Source organism: Peromyscus californicus, unplaced genomic scaffold (genome assembly GCF_007827085.1).
Source record: "Peromyscus californicus insignis strain IS unplaced genomic scaffold, ASM782708v3 Scaffold_15__1_contigs__length_86483966, whole genome shotgun sequence".
Classification (NCBI taxonomy): Eukaryota; Metazoa; Chordata; class Mammalia; order Rodentia; family Cricetidae; genus Peromyscus; species Peromyscus californicus.
Window position 1 is genome coordinate 55,382,999 of NW_026294447.1, and position 21,155 is coordinate 55,404,153.

The window sequence follows — 21,155 nt, forward strand, 5'->3', positions numbered from 1 at the left end:
GGAATGGTTTGGGGGACTTCAACCACAGCCAACTATGGATTAACCATGCATTGTGGCACATATAATCCTTGTCTATGTCTCCTTTCATTTCTATAATGTGAATTTCTGAAGGTGGAATAACATTTACATTTATTTATCCACTTGTCTGCTTTTTAAAGATTTATTTATACATATGAATGTTTTGCCTGTATGTTATATATGTACATCATGTGCACATGATGCCTGTGGAGGCCAGAAGAGGGTGTTGAATCCCCTGGAATTGGAGTTACAGATGGTTGTGAGCTACCCTATGGATGCTGGGAATAGAATCTGTGTCCTCTGCAAAAGTAGCCAGTGATCTTTGCCACTTAGCCATTTCTCCACTCCCTTATTTACCTATAATTTGTGAGCATGGTGGTATACATCTATGATCCCAGCACTCAGGATGCAAGACAGGAGAATGTCTAGCTTATAGCCTGTCTGGGTGGCACAAGCCCTGTCAATAACAGCAGGCAATTGCCAGCTTAATCTCCCCCTGTGCTGTCCCATCAACTCTCCTATCACAACATATTTATTTCTTTTTTAAAAGTATAGTTTCTTTTTTCTTTTTATTTATTCTTCTCTCATACAATATATCCCAATCACAACTTCCCCTCCCTCCACTCCTCTCACTACCCCCCCTTCCATCTCCCCCAGATCCACTGCTCCTCTTTGTCTCTTCAGAAAAGAGCAGGCCTCCCAGCAGTATCAACTGAACACAGCACAACAAGATGCAATAAGACTAGGCACAAACCCTCATATCAAGGCTGGATGAGGCCTCCCAGCAGGAGAAAAAGGGTCTTAAGAGCAGGCAAAAGAGTCAGAGACACCCCCACTCCCGCTGTTAGGAGTCCCACAAAACTCTCAGCCATACGACCACAGCATGTATGCAGAGGATCTAGCACAGACCCATGCAGGCTCCCTGATCGCCCCTTCAGTCTCTGTAAGCCCTGATGAGCCCTGCTTAGTTGATTCTGTGGGCCATGTTCGCCTGGGGTCCTCAACCCCTCTGGCTCCTACAACCCTTCCCACCCTTCTCTTTCAGGGTTCCCTGAGCTCTGCCCAATGTTTGAATGTGGGTCTTTGAATCTGCTCCCATCAGCCACCAGAGAAAGTCTCTGATGATGATTGGGCTAGGTACTGATCTATGAGTGTAGCAGAATGTTGTTAGGAATCATTTCATTGACTTCTTGTTGTTATTTTTGTCAGTTGTGTTTGGTTTTACCGCAGGTCTTTGAGCAACCCAGGTTCTGGCTCCTGGCCATCCAGGCAGTGTTGGGTATGGGGCCCCCTGTCATGGCTTGGGCCTCAGCTTAGACCAGTCATTAGTTCGCCACTCCCACAAGTTCTGTGCCACCATTGCCCCAGCACATCTTGCAGGCAGGACAGGTGTGAGTCTAAGGTTTTGTGGCTGGGTTGGTGTCCCAGGCCCACGAATGGAAGCCTTGCCTGGTTACAGAAAATGGCTGGTTCAGGCTCCTTATCCTCCATTACTAGGAGTCCTCATTAGGATGACCCTCAAAGGTTCCAGGGAGCTTCCACTGTACTACATTTCCACATTGTGTCTCAAATGCCCCCCTATTCCATTTGTCTCTCCCAGTACTTTCTTTCTCTGTCTGCCCCCCCCCCCCCCGCAATCTGATCCTTCTAGTTCCCATCACCACCCACCCTTAGTCCACCTATAAAATCTATTTCCCCTTCCCAGAGAGACCCATGTGTCCCCGCTAGAGTCCTTTTCGTTACTTATCCTCTCTGAGTCTGAACAACACACTTCTGATAACCATATACCACACAGGGACCTGCACCAAACCAGGGGTTTGGAGAATGGATAAGGTAATGAAAACAAGGTCCAGCTTTGCTGACTGGAAGGTGGTTCACTGTTTATGGCCTTCTACCCCTCCCACCTCACTATCTCAAAGAAAGTCAATCTTGAACAGTCCCCCTCTCTTGAGTTGCCCTCCTCCAATATGTGAGGCCACCTAGGTGCCCCGCATACATTTATAATACAGCACTTAAACGGCTAATTGCTTGGTATTTACAGCCTTATAGAGGTGGCTCCCACTTCAGAAGACCAATCTCCTTGGTAATGTGTGAATAACCACAGGTTCCAAGAGGTTATATAGAGACGACTGCAGGGAAGTGCAAGGCTGGGCTTGCAGGGGACACCATAAAGTCCCCAAATGGAGCAGAGGGACCACATGAGGCAGACAGGAGAGGCCTCTGAGATGGAGTGGGATTCCTTTTATTACTTGTATCTCCAGACTTCCCATGGCTTAGGGTTAAAATCTGCGCCACACTCAAGCCTGTTTTGATCACTTTGAATGCTATTGTTCTCGAGTCCAAGTGTCTCATATCCCAGGTGATGCTGCTGCTTGCTTATACCCTGTCATTACTGGGAACTTTCCTCTTCTTCAGGATGGATGATTAAACTGGATTCTCCCCTCCCCTTCCCACTTCTTCACTCATTTCTAAGTTAATGATGACCACTGGACAGTCACCATGAATATACACTAATCATTATTTTAACAAATATTGTTGGAATATAAACTAATCATTATTTTAACAAATATAGATGACTAGAAATGGGCTGAGTTTAGTTATAAGAGCTAGCTAGCAATAAGCTTGAGACATAGGCCATCCAGTTTGTAAATAATATAAGCATTTGAGTGATGATTTTATAAGTTACTGTGGGACCTTAGAGCCAGGTGGAACCAGAGAAACCTGGCTGCAGACACGGTCCCTACATACAAATCTCTTTGGCTTTGAAATGACTGCTTGTGACCTAGTCCTATCTCCTGCCAACATGTTTTATATAAATGACATGAGTATACCTTCCTTTTTAAGGCTGCTAAACATTTATACCATCTAATGTTTTTGACCCCCCTCTTCACTATTGGGCTGGTGATCACCTACTGTGTGCCAGGCACTGAGCTGGAGAGAGTTACATGCCCGGGTACTTGCATACCATCTTTGATGGCTCCTGAAAGGTGGAAAATGCAGCTTTCACAGCTGAGGCCCTGAGTTCCTGGACTGCTGCTTAGTGGCACACACCAAATCTGTCACTTCTCTTTGCCATGTGCACATCAGATGTAGGACTTCCTGCTTCTTTCTCATGCATGGTTGCTCTGAGAGGTACCTCTCTCACAGAGAATGTCCTAATTTGCTTGATCAAAGGCAGTGTGAGGTAGGAAGTTTACTTCACCTTACAGCTTACAATCCATCATGAAGGGAGATCAGGGCAAGAACTTAAGACCAGGAACCTGGAGGCAGGAACTGAAGCAGAAGCCATGGAGGAATGTTGCTTACATGCTCCTTATGGCTTTCTCAGCCTACTTTCTTATATACCCCAGGACCACCTACCCACAGTAGTACCCACAGTGGAATGTGTTCTTGCATGTCAATCATTAATCATGAAAATACCCATAGACATGCCCACAAGCCTATGATGGGGGCATCTTCTCAACTGAGGTTTCCTTTTTCCAGATATGTCTGGTTTTGTACCAAGTTGACAAAACCCAACCAGAACACAGAGCTTCCACAATTGTTTAGCGTTTAGCCTCTAGAGCAGTGGTTCCCAACCTGTGTGTCATAACCCCTTTGACAAACATCTATTTCCAAAATCATTTGCATTACGATTTATGACAGTGGCAAAATTACAGTTATGAAGTAGCAAAATTATGGTTGGAGGTAACCACAAGATGAGGAATTGTATTGAAGAGTCACAGCATCAGGGAGGTTGAGAACCACTGCTTTATAGGGTGTGTCCACACATATACAATCCTTTTCTTTATATTCAACATTGTTTCACAGGCTAGGAGACTGAGAGCTTGAAAGATGGACACTCATCCAGGACACTGTCTGGATACTGCTCAGAAGATGATACTCTGCAATGGGAGGTTCTTCACCAAGATTGATTCTAATACCCTCTCTCAATATGGGGATATGTGGAGAGTTTGGGTTGTGTCCCCCGAGAATGTGAGATAGGGTGTATAGAAGCCAGAGGTGCAGTGACGCATCATTCAATGTCACTGCGAAGAAAATGACCTGTGACTACTGAGCTTGATACATTGAATCTGATTTGAACATCACACAGTGTACATACGCATGTACACACGCACAGTAGCCATTGACGTGCACGGCTTTGATGCATCAATTAAAATAAAACGTTAAGACCCACAACACACATGTCTAGCCTAACACACAGCAATGACAACCACTGGCCAATGGGCTGAGGTTTTGACTTTCTGCAATTAGGAAGAGAGACATTTGGTCAAGTCTTCAGTTGTGTACACTGTGAGAGATGTAGTCTTCTTAGTGTGCTACTCACACTAAGTATGAAATGTTCTGCCCTTCCTATCATCTAAATTCTCCATAAGACCCAGGAGAGCTCACACTAGATGGAGAGGGGAAGTAGGCAGGAAGCCCCTCCCCATGCTAAAAAGCCGTTGACATTTGGTGGCTGCTGGGAGAGAGAGAATCGGTTTCTTTTTAAGGATGTAGCCAATGGTAAGTTGACCATGCTCCTGTGCATGAGAACTCATCCAAGAGTATATGGGCAGGGCAAATGAGACTCAGTGGGTTTAAAAAATAAAAAAGGCCCAAAGTTGGGTGGATGGGGAAGGTGAGTGGATCTGGGGTGGGTTGGGCAAGAGGGAGTGAATATGATAAAAACACGTTATAGAAAATTCTCAAAGAATTAGTAAAAGAAAAAATCTTATAAGATGAAAAAATTTCCATTGTGTATGGAGGCACCAGGAGTAGCAACATTAGCCACTCTTACAGCAAAGCAAGGAAGCCCCAGTGTTCAAATGAGCTTTTGGATATGCTTTTTAAATAAGAATTTGTGGGTCTACGGCTTTCCTTCCTATTTGGAGAAACCAAGGCTGAGAATTGGTTTTATGGGGCAGCATTAACAAGACATAGCACTTGTCGTTCAAACAAAGCTGAACAAAGCTGTTGGGTTAAAATTATATCTCTAATCTGGACAAAGTTGGGTCTGGACCACGTTTCACTAAGACTCATGTTCCTATGTTTAAAGTCAAATCAGGACCCCAAGCAGGCACCTCCAGCCAGTCTGTGCAAACAGCAGTGCAGAGATGGCCAAATTGACATGACGTCTGGGATTTGTTTTAAAACAGCATAGCTAAAACGAGGTCAGGGCCCGGCATGGTGATGCACACCTGAACTCCCAGCGCTCTGGAGGTGGAGGCTGGGGAATCCATCACAAATTCAAAGCCAGAGGATGAGGATTATGAGTCAAAGGAAAGCCTAGCCTATACAAGGAGACAGAGACTCAAAGAAACAAGGTCTGGGCATGGGAATCAGTGGTAGAACACTTGCCTAGCACGAGCCCAGGCTTGGGTGCCAGTCTTCAGAATCAGCAGCAAACGCACAGAGGAGGGGGTAAGTCAAACTAGGGTGCGGTGTGCTGGTGATTGTTAAAGCCAATCACAGCACGCTGGGATGCATTACAGTGTCCGTTCTGCTTTGGTGGAAGCTGAAAGGATTTGGAATGAATGGGTTTAGAAGGTGTGTCCCATGGTCTTCCACAGAGTGACCGGTGACACCTGTGTTTGCAAACACAGTGGAGGGAACTGGGCTCTTGCTTTGCTTTTGTGAGCCTGGAGACTCTTTGCATTTGTATGTGCATGGGCATGTGTGGGCAGGTGTTTGAGGAATCCAGAAGATAATAATGACCAAAGAGAGGCCATCAGTTTGAGAGAGTGGCATGGGCATGTGAGGGGTAGGATGGAGGACAGGGAAGGGGGTAAAAGATATAATTATATTTTCATTACAATTTTTTTTTAGTAAAAAAACCAAGGTGCAGAGTTATTGAAAAGAGCATTTTAATATCAACTTCTGGCCATCATATACACCTGGGCAAGAATATGCATACAACTCCCACACATATAACACACACACATACACACACACACACACACACACACACACACACACACACACCCCACTAAGATAAAATAAAATGGAATTATTATAGCTATATTTCATACAGCCAAGGTGTTCAATGGAATGATGGAGGTATACAAGGACCCAAACTGACCCTCTGGAAATGAAAGATAAAAGCTACAATGTTGAAGACACAATTGTGCTCAATGAGATTACTATGTGAGATTCGGCATCTGTATAAGAAAAGGGCAAGAGAATTTGAAGACATAGCAATAAAAACTACAATCCCCCCAAACCCTAAACCACAAATGAAAATCACACACACAAACAAAAAGAGAATTTAAAAAAATTGCCAGAGCACCAGCGAGCTATGGGCACTCACTTCTAGCATCTGGGAAGTGGGGGTTCTCAGAGAAGAAGCGGGGCAGGTGGGAACATGGAAGCCCGGAACTGCCCACAGGGCTGAGTAGCTCAGGAAACTATAAGGACTTTCATATTTACATAGGCCGGTTATAGGTTGCTTATGATTTAAGTCTCTTTCATAAGACAATTGAATGCTTAAACAAAAGTCATCATACAATTGTGGTATTGGTGGTATATATAAAAACAATTTCAAAATAATTTGATATTTCATCTGTGAGTTTATTTGACTCGCTACACTGTATCCAGATTTGAAACAGTGATACATTGAACTTGAAGTTCAGATGGTGATTAACACAGAGACCCACAGCTGGTCAAGATGCCGAGAATGAGAGGTCACAGAGCTCTCAGCTGTAAACAGGATGCCATTATCACACCCCTCATCCTAAGGCACAGGGATTATTGTGGAAGAAAGGATGAAAAGACTGTAAGGACCAGGTGCTGGGCTGTTTCTCTGCAAGGAAACGGTTTTCTGGGTCCAGCAGGGCAGGTGTGCGCACGTGTGACTTCACAGTGCTTGTGACAGCATGTACAAGGTGCGTGCAAACTCAAGTGGGACGAAATCCGAGCGTGGAAGGGGAGTTAGGCATGAAGTTCCACGCCTAGCTAAGAAGTTATGATGGCTAATGCCTGCTGGGGCCAGAAGAGTCAGCTGGCTGCTAGGATGTGACCCCGGTAGGTCAACCATACTCCAGTGGAAGGTCGCGTGCCCAGGAGTATATGGACAGAACAAATCAGACTTGGTGGGTTTGAAAATATACAAGGAGAAAAAGTTGGATGGGTGAGGGAAGTGGGAAGGGGTGGGTCTGGGAGGGATTGAGAGATATGAATGGAATCAAAACACATTATGTGAGGTTCTTAATGAACTAATAAAGACTGAGAATAAAAAAAAACTCAAAAAATTCAAATATTTTTAACTTTAAAACAATATGCTGCATTTCTTTAGCCTGATGGGTACGTGTACGGGAAAAGCATACCAAAGAAAGCACAAACACACGTCATAAAATTCTAGAAAACACAAACTAATCGACAGTGACGAAAGCAGATAAATGATTGCCAGGGGAGTACAGAGAGGAAGTGGCCCCTGTGGGGAGTCATCATCCTGGCCATGGTATGTGGCCTCATGAGCGTGTGCCCATATAAAAATGTATCATGGTGAATATTTACACATGTTCTTTATTGTTTGGTAATTGAACTTCAGTGGACCATTTAACACTCCTTAAAGGTTTATTCTTTTTATTGCATGTAAGTTTTCACCTGCAATAAAAAACCCAAACCAAATATGATGCTTGGTAAAGGATAAGCCCGAGGTGACTTTAGGGGGAGGTGTCCGATTGCTGCAGTGTAATCTGAGCAGCAGAAGGGCCAGAGAAATGATGGCTGCATGGAGGGATGGGAAGGAGAACAAAATATGAGAGCACAGTTGTGTCTTAGTCATTGGTGCCCATCCCATATTCTCCACTCAGACCTCTGTCCACTGGAACAGATGGGCACATCTGCAAAGTTTCTGTGTCAGGGTGATTACTGTGCTACCTTGGGGTCTTCCTCAAGGCTTGGAGTCATGCCAGGCTGTCCTTGTAGTTCCTTCTAGTTAATATTTTTGTCTACAGCAATGCCAGATGACTTGTCACCCAATTCCCAGGGGCAGACTTATTTGGCATTTTCATTGCTGACTAAGGAAATCCAGTTGCCTGCACTCTGGATACGTAGGCCTCCATCAGCACACTCTCATGATTGTATTGTCTCTGTCCAGGTGTCGATGTAGTACGTGCTACCCACCTGTTAGTTACTCAGGGGCTCTCTTGATTAACCAGCTGATGGCTAGCACACTGCAATGTTATGTTCAAGTAAACCTCATTTTACTAAATACTGGCTAAACATACTACAGTAATGATGTTGACAATAACCTATTCTAATATACTGCTCTTGTTTTATTTTACTACTACTGCTCATTTTGTACTATGTCTAACTTGCACATTAAATTTCATAGGGATGTGTGTATAGGAAGCAACCTAGCATATGTAGGGTTCTATGAAAGCTGGGAATCTACTAGGGGTCCTGGAATGCGTACCCCTAGATAAGGAGGCCTATTGTACAGTCATATTCAGAGATGCTTAAACACATTGATTTAGTGGAGACATGACTGAGCCCATCACAGATGTGAACGATGAAGTATACATATCACAACTATCTTCTGCCTTGTAAGAGTGTTGAATTATCAACAGCAGAGGTTATCTGTGCCCAAGGGGCCTTTCCTAAAGAGAGGGTTCTTCCCAACTCTCCCAGTCTCACTTTAGAATTCTGTATTAGTTACTTTGTCTTGATGTGATAACACACCATGACCAAGGCAATTTACAGAAGAAAAGAGTTTATTTTGGCTTATGGTTCCAGAGGGAGAGTCCATGATGGCAGGGGAGGCGTGACAACAGACAGCCAAGCAGGAAGCTGGGAAAACATGTCTTCAATCCCAGATGTGAAGCTGATAGAGTTACTTGGGATTGGGAGACATTAGGGTTTTCAAGAGGAACAGAACTTATAGAATGTATCTATATATCTATAGGAGATTTATTAGAGTGGCTTACAGGCTGTGGTCCAGCTAGTCCAACAATGGCTATCTACTAACAAGGAAGGTCCAAGAATGCAATGAATGTTGTTCAGTCCACGATGGATGTCTCAGCTGATCTACAGTAATCCTGAAGAAGTAGGCTCTAATGCCAGTGAAGGAATGGATGTACTAGCAAGAGCAAGAGCAAGCCTCCTTCTTCCGTGTCCTTTATATAGACTGTGTGGCCCAGATTAAAGGAGAATCTCTCCACCTCAAAGATTCGAATCAGAAGTGGGTCTTCCCATTTCAAAGGACTTATTTAAGAAAAAAATCTCTCACAGGTGTGCCCAGACATTTGGATTTTAGTTAATCCCAGATGTAGCCAAGGTGACAACCAAGAATGGCCATCACAAGTCCATCCTTTGTCAGCGTGACTCACAATTGTATTTCCTTATGTCATGTTTAATTTTCAAATGAAAACAATAACCAGGTCATAATTATTCCTAACATGGTATAACTATCCCACATAATAGTAAATGCATTATATATTTAACCAGGTCATAATTACAGCTAATATGATATAACTATCCCTCATACAGCCACAAACACATTACAAATTTAGAATAGGTGGCAATGGCCCTTGAAGGACATCCTTTTATTAGCTCAAACTTAAATATGATAACCACTGATATTCTCTTAATTGACATTACATTGCATGATAAAGAAGTTGAGGAAAGAAAACACAAGTATCTGTCCAAATAGATTCTTAACAAAATATGACAGAAACATGCATCTCAATTATAATCCATGTTTTTGCAATTGTCACATGGCTTTAGCTGGTATTTTTAACTACCTTTCTCTACTACCCATTCTGTATTTCCTCCACCATCAGCAAGCACCTCTGCAGGTCTTGGCTCGTTTTCGGGAGGAGTGACCCACACCTTCATTCCTGACAGGTCTGTGCCCTTTATCATCTTGCCTGGATTAGGCTGTTACAGTTTTTTGTTGACTTTAGTCACAGGGCATGGTAGCACCAAGAGATGCCCTAAAGGATCTCCTGCACTCCAGACATTTTCTTTCTTACCTCTATTATGGAGAAGCAATCCAATTTCCCCTCGGTAATACAGATCAATCACCCATCCTAACACTGTTATTTCTTTCTTAGCCTATAAGGGCATGAGAAGCCCAAAGTGGCCAGAGGGAAGTCTGAGCTTCTTGTTCAATGGAATGTTTGTTGTGTCTTCTGGCGAGAACACTTCCCACTCTGGAACCCAAACTTCTAGGCCAGCATAACGTAAGGTCACAGGAACAGGAAGGAAAATTTCATTAGTGGGTCCCTAAGGGTGACAGTGAGTGGAACTATTCCCTTTTCCACCCTTCATTCCTGGACCCACGATCCTGACTATGGGAGAAACTGTACCATATGCTGGATGCTGATCCCATGCATATACCACCTTCTGGAGGACCCTGTCTCAGCCCTTCAGGCTGCTGCCACCTAAATGGCACTGTAACTGTGTCTGTGTCTTTAAAAGGCCATTCTATCTTTCTATCAGGCTGGCTGCTACAGGATGGTAGGGAGCATGGTAAGACAGTGGATTCCATGATCATGGGCCCAGTGTCGCACGTCTCTGGCTGTGAAGTGAGTTCCTTGGTCTGAAGCCATACTGTGTGGAATACCATGATGGTGGATAAGTCATTCTGTAAGTCTACAGATGGTGGCTTTGGCAGAAGCATTACACACAGAAAGGCAAATCCATAACCAGAATAAGTGTCTGTTCCCGTAAGGACAAAGCATTGTCCCTTCCGTGGAGGAAGTGGTCCAGGGTAATCAACCCACCACCAGATTGCTGACTGGTCACCCGAGAAATGGTGCCATGTCTGGGGGCTCAGTGTTGATCTCTGCTGTTGGCAGATCTGGCACTCAGCAGCAGATGTAGCCAGGTCAGCCTTGGTGACTGTCAGCCCATGTTGTCAAGCTAATTGATAACTCTGGTTCTGCAACAATGGCCACTTTGTTCATGGGCCTATCGGACAATGATATGAATGGCTAGGGAAAGAGTCTGACTGTCCTATCTCTGATTGGGCATTTTGATTATTATTACATTTTGAATATTATTATTGGACAACTGATTATTATTACTCCTCATCTGAAGACACATTTTGATGAGCATTTACATGGGACATGGTGTCCTCAAATCCTTCACCCATTTGAAGAGATTTATTTACATACTTCTTCCCCAGACGTCTTTCTCACCAATGTTCCAATCATGCTCTTTCCTAGTCTCTGACCATCCAGTCAACCCATTGGCTACAGCTCATGAGTCAGTGAATAATCACACATCTGGCCACTTCTCCTTCCAAACAGACTCTAATACCATGTGTACTGCTCCAAGTTCTGCTCACTGTGAAGGTTTCCCTTTGCTGCTGTCTTTCAGAGTTGTCCCAGGAAGGAGTTGTAATGCTGCAGCTGTCCACTTCTGAGTGGTGCCTGCATAATGTGCAGAACCATCAGTAAATTATGCCCTGGTCTTCTCGTTCTCAGTCAATGGTCACAGGGTACACCCTTTGAGGCTCTAGGTGCATGCTTGGTGGCAGACGGCTTTGTAACGGGAGTAAAAACCATAGGCATTTGGGTAACTTCTTCATGTGGTTTTCTTTTGCCTTTAGGACCTGCTCCAGGCCCAATCACAGATATACCACTTCCATTTGTTAATGGGTTGCTACTGTGCACGTCCTACTTTATGACTTGGTGGGACACATAACACCCAGCTTATGATGGGCAGCTCAGGTCACATGATAACTTGGTGACCCATTGCCAAACATTTAGTTTCCACTGAGGCCCAGTAGCAGGTCAAGAACTGTCTCTCAAAGGGAGAATAGTTGTCTGCATGTGATGGTAGAGTCTTGCTCCAGAATCCCAAAGGTCTCTTCTGTGATCCTATAGGGTAGGGGCCTGCCAAAGGCTCCAAACAGCCTCCCTATCTTCTACTTACACAAGTACCATCTGGTCTGCTGGAGCATATGGTCCAAGTGGTAGAGCAGCCCGCCCAGCAGCCTGGACCTGTTGAAGAGCTTTCTTCTGTTTCAGGCCCTACTCAAAGCTAGGTCCTTGAATTTTGGTTGGATTTATTTCCCATCCTCTAATGCACATATGTGTTACCATCAAGTCCAAAGTGGTTGCTACCTCCTGATCACTTGGTCCAATCATCATAAAGTCATCAATATAGTGAACTAATGTGATATTTTGTGGAAGGGACATATGGTCAAGACCCCTTATAACTAAGTTATGACACAGGACTAGAGAGTTAATATATCTTTGAGATGAAATGGTAAAAGTATACTGCAGGCCTTGCTAACTGAAAGCAAATTGCTTCTGGTGGTCTTTATGGACAGGTACTGAGAAAAAGGTACTTGCTAGATCAATAGCCATGTAGCATGTACCAGGAGATGTGTTAATCTGCTCAAATACCACATCTGGTACAGCAGCTGTAATTGGAATCACTATTTGATTGAGTTTTCGATAATCAGCTGTCATTTTTGACAATCCATCTGACTTCTGGACTGGATAGGAGAGTTAAAGGGAGATGTGATGGGAACTGCCACCCCTGCATCTTTCAAGTCCTTGATGGTGGCACTGTTTCTGCAGTTCCTCCAGGGATGCCATACTGTTTTTGGTTCACTATTTTCCCGGCCAGAGGCAACTCTAATAAAGGCCATTTAGTCTTTCCAACCATAATAGCCCTCATTCCACAGGCCAGGGACCCAATGTGAGAATTCTGCCAACTTCTAAGTATATCTATCCCAATTATGCACTCTGGGACTGGGAAAATAACCACAGGGTGAGTTCAGGGACCTACTGGACCTACTGTGAGTCAGACTTCAGCCAGAACTCCCTTAATCACCTGACCTCCATCAGCCCCTACTTTAACTGGAGGGCCACAGTGTTTCTTGGGGTCTCCCAGAATCAGCATCAATTCAGACCCAGTATCTAATAGACCCTGGAAAGTCTGATTGTTTCCTTCTCCCAGTGTACTGTTGTTACCTTTGTAAAAGGCCGTAGGTCTCTCTGGGGAAGGACTGGGAAAGGCTAACAGTAAAACCTTTAGATATTTTGTCAAGGTCCTTCCTCAGGGGAATGTCTCTTCATTCAAGGAGTTCTAGGTCTGTAAACTGACTCAAGTCTGGAAATTGATTCACGCATCAAGATTCCCCTTTGCCACGATCCAATGGGATATGGCTATAAACTCTCAAAGCCCATCCCTACCCCATAAGACCTACTTCTTCCAGAAGGGTCCACATCCTAAAAACTTCTACAATTTCCCCAGACAGCACAACCCACAGGGACCAAGTGTTCTAATATGTGAGACTGTGGGGGACATTTCTCGTTTACATTACCACAGCCACCATCTGTCATCTTCAATGGTCCAGTGGCCTCTAAATTGATAACTTATGTCCCCCATGTCTACACAGGTGGCCAAACAATCTCTGTGGATCAGAGGGGGGGATATGTCCCCACCCAGTCCATGTCACTTTAGCCCTTCAATAGCGACAAGGGTCACATAAAAAATACCTTGGCACAATAGTGTCTCTGCCCATCTTTCCGATGTCCATCCCAGCAGAGCCTGAGCTCTAGGTGGCACCGGCCACCTCTTCGCCTCAGTATCCTAGGCCCCTTCTCCGAGCAGGGCCTCCACACGGGCTGTTTCTCAAACTTAGCGCCCTTTGTGTTTGAATCTGCTATCTGCTCTCCTGAGCAAAAGGGTCACCTCATGGCGGGTGATAGTCTTAGCTCACTCCAAGCAACAGCAAAGAGCACAGTGGGACCCTGCGTCGGGATAGCCGCTGTAGCACACGTTTTTCTCGAGGCTCTGTGATTTCCAACGTCTTGTGTGTGTCAGCAACCCTCTCTGGAGACTCAGATTCCATAAGAGAAGAGAAAACCTTGGACCTGTACATCATCCTAGACCTGGGCCCTAGGGCATGCCTGTGTACTAAGTTCCCAGTCAGTGTTTGTTAGATGAATGAATGAAGGAAGGAAGGAAGGAGCCAGGTTACCCTCTGAATCTGCTGACCTCCAGCTGTGCGCCAGTAGGCCAGACAGTCACTCTTCCCACCCTTTAGGCTAGAGGTTTCAGGGTGAGATGATAGGCAGTGAGAGACCAGTGAGTCATTTGCTAAACAGCTGGAGTAAGGTCAGAGGATGAGGAGGGGGAGGGGTGGGCAGAGAGTAGGGTAAGCATCGACTCCTTTGATTGATACCCCTCCTGGTTCCAGCTGCCCCGCTCATTAGCATGGGAAGGTGAAGGTTGGGTATCATTTTAAACAACAGTTTGAGGCATTTCTATTCTGGTTCAGAAACTGCTTAAATATTTTATGAGCTTTTAAGACTGGGAGAAATTAAAGCAAGTATGTAATCTTGTTCTCTGTGTATATAAATATATACACATATGAAATTTAAATATACTCACACAAAATCTTATTGTAGAGAATCTCATAAATCTAAAAAAGATAGGGAGTCTAAAAAAAACCTACCCATATGTAAACATAATATGAAAATATATTCAGTGTTAATTTCAGAATTTATTGCAATCTGCAGTGTGTCTTTAACAATCGCACGTACGATCTCCCAAGAGAGAGAGAGAATTTTTTTTAAAAATGAAATATTTTGCATAAAATATTTTGATATTGAAAAAAAACCAATATAACTTTTAAAAGCCATAAAAGATATGTCTAGTAAGAGTTGTCAGAGAAGAGGGTTATTTGGGGGGGGGTCATTTTGCAATAGTTTCTACCCCCTGAAAGTAGAACCAATGTGCTAGATAATTACGTACTTTGAAATCATTAAGGGGCTTTCAGCAAATAATTTATCTGCTGTTCAAATGGGAATGTAAATAAATGAGTGATTTTTTTTCTTGTTAATTATAATTCTTGGGAATTACAATGTCTAGGCACCTCTCCAGGACCACAAACCCACCCATGAGTCAGAAAATGCCACTAGCAATTTAAGATAAAATCTGATGAAGTTTTTTTTTCCTCCCTCTATCAGTGACCATTTTCTTTGATTTTAGACCATTTTAGACACAGACACAAGCAGTGAAGGTAACTTCCTTTCCTTTGCATTTCAGGCATGCACTTCTTGATTTGGAAGCAGTCCCCTTTTTTCCAGTGGAGGTGTTGGTTTCTATTAAGTACATATTATGCATATTTCATTACAACTTGCTACAACCAAACATCTTTCACTGGACAAATTGCTGAGCCCCTCTCTGTTTCTGCCAAAATAAAACACCAAGAGCCTGCTTTCCTGTGGGACTCCAGCTCAGGAATTCTACAAACCGCAAACATCAGAACCACTGAGATTTAGAGCTGACCTCAGATTTCTGAGCAGTTTGGAGCAGCCTTGGTTTGATTACCATAAGACCTGGTTATGTGCATTAGGAAATGTCTTCTGTAAATGATCTCCTGACTTCTGCACTCCTCTGCCTTTAAAAACCAAATGTAATTCATAGAAGAGTCCCAGAGATTTGCAATTAAAATTGAAGCATGTTGCCTTGAACCAGAAAGGGTGCTGTAGTCTGACCTCCTGCTTGTGTAGAGCGGAGGGTCCTAACAGTGTGTGTGTGTGTGTGTGTGTGTGTGTGTGTGTGTGTGTGTGTGTGTGTGCTGAGTGAATGTGTGAGAGTCTCTGTGTGTGTGTGTTTGAGTGTATGAGTCTCTCTGTGTATGTATATGTGTGTGCGTGTGCATGCTTGTAAAAGCACGTGATTTTTTTTCATTTTCCTTCAAATTCAAAGGAAAAAAAACAACTAACAAATGTAAGCAAGGGAAATGGCAAGTCTCAGGATTTTTAAGGATTTAAGGATCTGAAGGGTTTGTAAGCTCTATTTCACAAAAGGGAAACACATATGTACAAGACACTAACCACCACATGTGGAGGTCAGAGGTCAACATCGGTGTCTTCCTTCACGGCTCCCCACCTTACTCTCCCAGTGAGACAGGTTCTTTCACTGAATTCAGGGCTCTCTGTGTCAGCTGGACTGGTTGGCCATCACAGCCCTGGCTTTCTCCTGTCTCCACCTCCTCAGTACTGGAGTTACTGGCACATACTGCTTTACGAACTGGCTTTATTTATTTATTTTTTTTCTTTTAAGTGGGTGCTGGGGTCAAAAGCTAGTGCTCATGCTTGTATAACCAGGACTTTATAGACTGAACTACATCTGCATACTCCAGGAATATTAGTGTGGGAGGGAAGTGAGGACAGAGACAAGGCATCTCTCAGGACTCAGTAAACTAAAGGAGGTGCAGACAATGTCAGGGATGGAGACAATAGCACCTATCAGGCACTTCCTCCCCTTCTCTGTAACATCCCTCTCACTTCAGGAGCTTGGAAAGATTGTTAATATTCCCATTTTGACTTTGGATGGTTCAAGGTCACACGGGGAGGAAGTCATGGAGTGGACGTGAAGACCCAGACTGTACCAGTGAGTCTCTTTCTGGTCCCCACTTTGGCACTTTGGTGGTGGAATTAAAAGAAGTCGGAAGCCAGCGTTCTTTCCCACACCCCAATAAGTTATAATCACTGCTCTCTTATCTGTTCTCAACTGAATTTGTGGGTCCACTTCTCTGTTATATTAGCCCCCTAAAAGCTGCCCAGGGTCTGGGTCTCCTCTGGCTGGGCTGCTATTTGCTACATTTGTCCCCCCACCTCACCCGGTGATCTGCCATTTTACCAAGAATCCCTTGATTTGTTCTTGGTTCTCCTCGCTCTGAGCTGCCCAGTCTTACGAAGGACTGAATTAACCGAACAGCGCACATTTCACGTTAGCCAAGGGAGAAGTGTGAGAAGTGAGTTGCTTTGAGCCAACTCGAGATGAAGGTTCTGAAAAGACGTAGAAAGGAGGGTTGCTGTGGGAGCTGCTGTCAGATTAGGTGTGGATGAGATAATGTAGAGGCTTAAGGGGAGAAAAAAAGCCCAGAAGATTCTCAGTACGGGCAATTTCACACCTATCTTCATGTTCTGGAAACACCCTAAGGAAACCACATACATTGTTTACAGCATTGTTTCCAGAAATGAGAGCATAGGTCCCTCCACACTCAAAGAAAAGCCAATGGTTTTGGAGCAAAAGTGTGGTAAATTAAAAACATTCAAGGCTTTAGACCTTGCAGAAGCCCTGCTTTAATGGGCTCTTCTGACCAGCTAATGCTCACGATGGAACGGGATCCCAGGGCTTTGACTTGAATCTAAAGCCATAATGCTTGGCATTGCTGGGAGCTTAGCCTAGGAAGGGCACCGCACAGGCAAGGGTCAAGCGTGAACAGAGTGGTGTGGATGCTAAGAAGTAGCATTCAGTAACTGCACTTCTCAGCTTTCCAGGTCACGTCGCTGTAAGCACCTCTGTGCTGTAGATGGAAATTGTCCTCTGGTTTAGACCAGCCCTGATGACTGGAGAAGAGAGAAGAGTAGACAGGGAGTCAGAAGACACCGGCTCAAATTGCAATCTCCCCAGTGGACTAGCAGGCAAGTTGGAATCTAGGTTATGTCTCCAGGAAAGTATGGACAATAACATTTCCCATAGTAGATTAGGATAACATGATGGTGGCCAGGTAGGGTGATTAAGGGGTATCCTAAGGGGAATGTAGTTCACAGCCACCATCTGTAAGATCTGAGGGATGGGGGTGGGAGAGCACCAGCATGGAGCCAAGGGGGTGAAGCATGGGGGAGAAAAGGTGAGTGTGGAAATGACAGTTTTGGAGACAACAGAGGCCTTGCAGACCACACTAAATGCTTGTACGACGCCAGGTGAGCATTGGAACGGTTGACTTAGGGCTGTGAGATGTGGGCTGTGTGTTGAGATTCTTTATAGCTACAGGGCTAGAGAGATGGCTCAGTGGTTAAGAGCACTGGCTGCAGAACCCAGGTCCTCTGGAAGAGCACCCACATGGCAGCTCACAACCTCCTGTAACTCCATTTCCAGGGCGTCTGGCATCCTTTTATGACCTCGGCAGGTACTAGGCACACAGGTGGGGCACATACACACAAGCAGTCTAAACACTCACAGACATAAAATAAATATAAACCTTAAAAAATTCTATTATGTCCATCCACCCATCTCAATCTATCTACCATCTACACATATATTCACCCAGGTATCTACTCACATACCTCTCCATCTACACATTTATCCCACCTCATCTATTCATGCACCCAGCAATCCATCCATTTTCCTATTGATTCATCTGCTAATTGTCCCTTTGCTTACCTCTTTAAACCATCTCCCCATCTCTCTCACTTAACTATACATTCAACATTCGTACATGAAGGCATCAGTCCCGTCTATTCACATACCATTCATCCATCCTCTCATCAGCCCACCCATCCATCCCACCCAGACTTCTTTCCCTCCAACTTTGCATAGAAAACATGGAAATACAAAGGTTTAAGAGACAGCAGCTTCTCTGTCTTTGTGGTGGCATGTCACAGTACCCTTATGCTACAGGACCTTTCTGCTTCTGTACAACTTATATTTGAGCATTGCTTCCTTTGGATCTTATGACTGTCACTTGACATAGTCAGTATGGCCTCTCTACTGTAGGTAAGGATATAGGGAAAGATAGCATATCCACTTTACCAGGACTTGGGGCATAAGAAGATCTTGAAATGGGTCTTCAGGTTTGACACTGTCTTAGGGTTTCTATTGCTGTGAAAAGACACCATGACCATGGCAACTCTTAGAAGAAAAACATGTGATTGAGATGGCAGCTTACAGTTTCAGAGGTTCAGTCCATTATCATCATGTCAGGGAGCATGGCAGCATACAGGCACATGATACTGGCTGCACCTTTATCAGAAGGCAACAGGAAGTGGTCTGTCACACTGAGGGAAGCTTGTGCAAGAGACATCAAAGCACACCCCCACCATGACACGCTTCCTCTAACAAGGCCACACCCCCGATAGTGCCACAGCCTATGAGGTTATGGGGGCCAATTGCATTCAAACTACCACAGACACACACTCAACTTTGCCTTGTACCTGCTTGTTATGCAGCTTTGTGGACCACCTTGGATCAAGAGGATGCTCTCCTTCAGGGTTGAGACCATGCACCTCCTACTCCCCAGAGTACCTCTACTCATGAATGGGAAGATGGCAGGTTCTCATGCAAATGTACGAGGCAGTCTGAAAGCTGCGTGTACCAAAGTGTCCCCATTCATAGAGCAGGAGACAGCTGGAAGCAATTGCAAATGCATTATGCATTGTGACTGCATTGGCAGAGGGGTAGGAAATGTTAAAGTTTTGTTACAATAATAATAACCATCGTGACAATACGGTTTGTTTTACTGACGCCCATTTTTTGGCAACTCTATCGTTATAAACACAGCGTGTGACTGTATGTTAATGAGGCTGTATGAATGTATGCTTGTTTATGGGGATCCAGTTATCAAGCCCTTCGTCTTGGGGATGCCTCTTTCTCCATAGCTCTGGTTATGTGACCTTCAGCCTCGCAAACCTGTTGTGTTCCTTATGGGAAAGGCTGAGCCTGGCCCCCTGGAGGAGAGGCTTTCTGTAGCCTGGCTGCACATTGAAATCACTGCATGGATGTTTAAAATATGCCCGCAGCTGGGAACCGCCCCAGATAAGTTAAGTCAGATACTTTTGGTTTGGGGCCAGACAGGGGACACGTGTGAGAGTCTCCTAGTTACTCTAAAGTGCAGTCAATTCTGAGGATCACTGTTCCTACTTGATGCTTCTGAATGGACCACCTGGGGATCTTCCCAGAACTCAGATTTGGACTCCATAGGTCTGGGGCAGGATCTAGGGGCGGGGAAGGGAGAGAGGGGTTGAGACAAGAGATGTCACAGTTCTAATCAGGTCCAAGGAAGGCTAAAGTAGCTGTCCTTGGGCTCCATTTTGGGTAGCTCATGGGCTGGCCTCCACCCTCCAGGATGTCTGCACACATGGTATCTGGTATTCTGTTGCTCAGTGACTGACATATTTATCAGGAATGAATGTCGTTGCACATGCTTGAAGGAGGGAGCTTGGAAACACCTACCTGGGGTTTTGCTGGGTATTACAAACACTGACTGGATCTCTCTGGTCTGTCTGGGTTCTGGATAAGTGAGCTTAAGACAGACAAGTTGTCCGCACCTAGACTTTAGTCGCCTGGCGTACGTAGTAGGTGCATTGTGGGCACCTGGAGCCAATGAATCAGCTGCTGATCGATGCTGCTACGGGCTCTGTGGATGAAACTGTATTCCTGGGATCGTAACCCCACTTGTCCTTTGGCTTGGGGAGGCTGAGCTTCCCTGCTGTTGGTCTGGTGCTGATGCTTGCCTAAGCAAGGGCCGCCGTCGGGAAGGAAGGACAGGTCTATGCCTGGTGACAGACAACACCCCCCCCCCGCCCATGTCACTACAACAGCAGAATCTCGTCTCTCATTCACACTTGGGTTGTGTCAGACTCAGCGAGTGCAAACTAGACACTCCATTCCACTTGAGTTTCAGATAAACACGTGTGAAAACTGGATGTTTTCTTGAAATTCAGATGTAGGCAGGCATCCTGTATCTGATCCTGGCCCACAGAGATACTGGTCATCTGTGCACCAAGTAGAGACAAAAGAAGGCTCAGGAAGGCCTCATACTCAAAACTCAATGTTTTCACCAGGAAGTAGGGCAGATTGTTCTGCTTACAACTCATTGGCCAGACCAATCACATGGCTCCATCCAAGTCTAAGGGGCCCCGTTCTGTGGATTACTGGGAAAGTAGAGGACAGTGAGAGATCTGTCAATGTGGTGGACAGCAAAGAGAAGAGCAGACCTTGATTAGCAGAAGGGATCCAGCATTGCTCTGGCCCTGTCCATTGTGGTCAGAAGAATAAGATCCCCACCACTACTTTAACCACAAAGCCCGTGAACATGTTACCTTACTCAGCAAAAGAGAGTCCCTGAAGGACCTGAAGATGGAGAGGTGTTCTTTGATGATCCTTAGTAGTGGCCACAGGGACTTCATAAGCAGGAGGCCAAGTAATGAGAGTCTGAGAAGTACATACCAGGATAGAAGCCCAGGTGAGGGGATGCTGCCTGGAGTCAGAGAAGGCAGGTAGCCTTTGGGACCTGGAAAAAGGATGGAAATGATTCACTCTGGAGACCTGGAAAAGAAGGGGATTCTGTTGATGTCTTGACTGTAAGCCCCACAAGACTTATATAGACTTAGAACTTTCAGATTTGCAAGGCAATAACATCTGTGATATAATAAGCCTCTGAACTTGGGATA

General features: G+C 44.8%; 1 long non-coding RNA gene across 2 annotated transcripts in view; it reads right to left on the bottom strand.

Moving 5' to 3' along the window:
- Window positions 1-1,688: 1,688 nt before the first annotated feature.
- LOC128110908 (uncharacterized) overlaps window positions 1,689-21,155 on the bottom strand; it is a 40,324-nt gene continuing 20,857 nt past the window's right edge. For both annotated transcript variants that reach the window (XR_008218374.1, XR_008218373.1), the window contains one exon: window positions 1,689-20,995. This is a non-coding gene — a long non-coding RNA (uncharacterized LOC128110908). The remainder of the gene's footprint in view (window positions 20,996-21,155) is intronic.